The following is a 3144-nucleotide window of genomic DNA, read 5'->3' as shown; positions in this document are numbered from 1 at the left end:
TACCCCATTGTTCAAACATATTTGCCAATCTGCCATTATTGATTTATCTGTTTAATCTTCCTGGCCGCTTTTGTCGTTTTCCATTCCGCTGCTTTAAGGTAGTAAGTGCTGAGAAATTTTATTTTGTGTCTCAGATGCCACATCATACTTATGTGAGTCTCTTTTATTACTTGACAAGTAAACTCATGGACCCACTTACTTTCTTTAACAGATAAAATTTTAAAAAACAATTTAAAAATCATACCTTTCCTATTTAAGATGCTTAACTACGGACCAAAATAAGTAATAAAATAATAGTAAAAATAGTAATAAAATATCTGCAATATTTGAGATATGTATCCAACAGATTGTTGTTTTCTTCGATCTGTTTTATATATATATATATATATATATATATATATATAATATAATATATTATAATAAATATATATATATATATATATTATATATATATATATATATATATATCCATCCTCCATATTATTTCTTTGAGTAAAAACTTTATTTTGCTTCTCTTCTTTTTCAATAAATCTTTTTCAATACAAATGAACTGAATGCAAGGTGCTGATCGAACGGACGGGACGGGGGGGGGGGGGAGGGATTTTAGCTCCTCAATAATTGCAGATACTCTATTACCATATTCACGTATTATTTATGTATTTTATTACTTATTTTGATATTTAGTTTAAGCTTCTTAAATAGGAAAAGTATGGACTTTTGAGTTGCCTTTTTCAGTTTTATCAATTAAAATTAGTAAGTGGGACCCCGTTAATTCACTTGTCAAGTAATAAGAAAGCCTCACATAAGTATGATGTAGCATATGAGACTCAAAATAAAATTTCTCGTAAGTGCAAATCCATTTGAAATGGCTTGAATAATAATTACCAATTCTCTTTTGTGTGATTATTACTTCATATAATAAGCTCAAAATTCTCTTTGGCGCCATTTACTATGCAATCATTAAAAAAGAATAATTTAAAATAGGTACACATTCGCTAAACGAGGAGGTCCGTTAAGTTATTAAGCTATCGTTCATATAGAGGCCTTTTTAAAACTAGTCGAAACATGATCGGTTTATGATCTGTTTCTTCGAATATTTTGTGGCTTTAATAATAATATAAGAGTATATGAACATTTTGAGTAGCTTATTTTGGTTGAAATAAGAACGGGGTAGAACTTAGCAGAATGAAAGTAAATCGGAGGGCAAGAACCCCATTTCGCTTGTTTAGTGAAAAATGATTAAAAGGTAAGCATCGTTGAATTAAAAGAGAAGAAGTTATCATTTTTTTTTCACGTAATTTTTTTTCTCAACCTCTCAAACTCGATGGAAAGAAAGTTGATTTGAAAGTTCACTCTCTCTATTATAATAGTAGTCTGTTGAATAATATGAGAAATATTAGAACAAATAAAGTTCACTCAACTATAATACTTATTTTAGTAATGTCATATTGAGCTATAACTGTCACAACTATTTTTTTCGTAAATAATCTATATCTATATTATATTAAAAGCACGAAGGCCCTTAGCGAAATGTCGTTCGCCTTTTTTGCCCTTTAAAAATAGATTTCACATTAGGCAAAATAGTAATTTAATTATACTAATAATTAAGACTTTAAAATCAACTAAAATCTTACAAATAAAATTGAGAGTTCATACCCAAATGATCAAATGTAAATACTTATTTGCAGCGAATATGCATATCACTTTTGTTTGCTCAAAAGTTATCACGTATCTTATGAGTACAAAACAATATAAATAAATCACGGGAAAATCATAGCAAACCGTAATAATCCGTTGGACCAAATGAAAGAAACGAAAATAAGGACTCAGGATTAGGGGGAGAAATATTAGAAGCCTTTATTAATGGTATTGGTTTGGTCTGCCTCTCCATGAAGAGGTTCAGAGCCTTACAATGGTCTTTTCTCTTCCCATAAAATGGGTATATTTTTCTCTTCTCCCTCTCTCTTGTCGATAGTGGTGAAGAAGCAGCCCCCCCCCCCCCTTCTTGGGTTCCCCCTCTTGGTATTTATAGTTGTGGGCTTCGTGAGCTGGCGATAAGTGATCGTGACCACGTTGGGATCTCGCCTTTATGGTAGCGGATAGGCCATGGCCTTGTAGATCGAACCGGATGCGGGTTGGACATCGTCAATTCTGAGTGGTCGTGCCACTAATTAATCATGAATTAACTTAAGACGGGATTAGCCTCGTTAATTATCGTGGGATCGAATTCTGACCCATACAGTTAGTCCCTCCGCTTATTGAGGTCAGGCCTTGGCCGAGCTCGATGAGTGGATTCCATTGGCTGTATTTCGAGAAACGCGGATGGGGATGTCGACTGTGGCTTCGGTCGAAGCCGAATTCTTTTTTGGCGATGGCCTTTAGCCTTGTAGAGTATTAGTATCCTGTTATTGGGCTATCAAGTCATCGTTCGATCGAGGTCGAACTCTCCTCCTGGGCGAAGGCACCCTTTTAACTTACTTCGAGTGAGGTCGAGCTGCATTGTACTCTGATCCTTACGTTTGTTTTGGAAGCATACCCGTCGGCCGTGGCGGACGGGTCGTATGTTGTGCGGCCGAGGAGAATGGGGGCACGCTTGATACGTGCTCGGCGGCGGTCTTAGCCGTTTACACGTTGGAGATGGCCGTAGCCTTTCATATATTGGAGATGGCCGTAGCCTTTCATACATTGGGGATGGTCGTAGCCTTTCATATATTGGAGATGGCCGTAGCCATTCATACATTAGGGATGGCCGTAGGGAATGAGTATGCGCCAGGTACGTATTTGGTCACGTCCAGAATTTTGAAGGCGTACGGCACATTCTTTCAACGTTCGCAGGCCGTAGCGATTATTCTGACGGCGGTACGTTGGCGGATGGCTGAGAAGTCGCTTTGCGGAGCTTGTCATAATGACGCTTGCTTCGGCAGAACCGAACCGTTTTACGGTTGGTCGTGCAGTTAATGATGGCTATTGGGTTTCGCGAAAGCCATTTATGTTGCCTATAAATGTGGGTTGAAGCATTCATTTCTCATATCTTCATTGTTCATCTGAGAGAGATTTTGAGGAAACTTTTTCATTCCGCTAATTCATCTTCTCCTTTTCTTTCCTTTGATTGTGATAACCTTTGTCTTTAGTAGATCAACAATG

Source organism: Nicotiana attenuata, chromosome 4 (genome assembly GCF_001879085.1).
Source record: "Nicotiana attenuata strain UT chromosome 4, NIATTr2, whole genome shotgun sequence".
NCBI classification, from domain to species: Eukaryota; Viridiplantae; Streptophyta; class Magnoliopsida; order Solanales; family Solanaceae; genus Nicotiana; species Nicotiana attenuata.
This window is presented reverse-complemented; position numbering follows the sequence as displayed.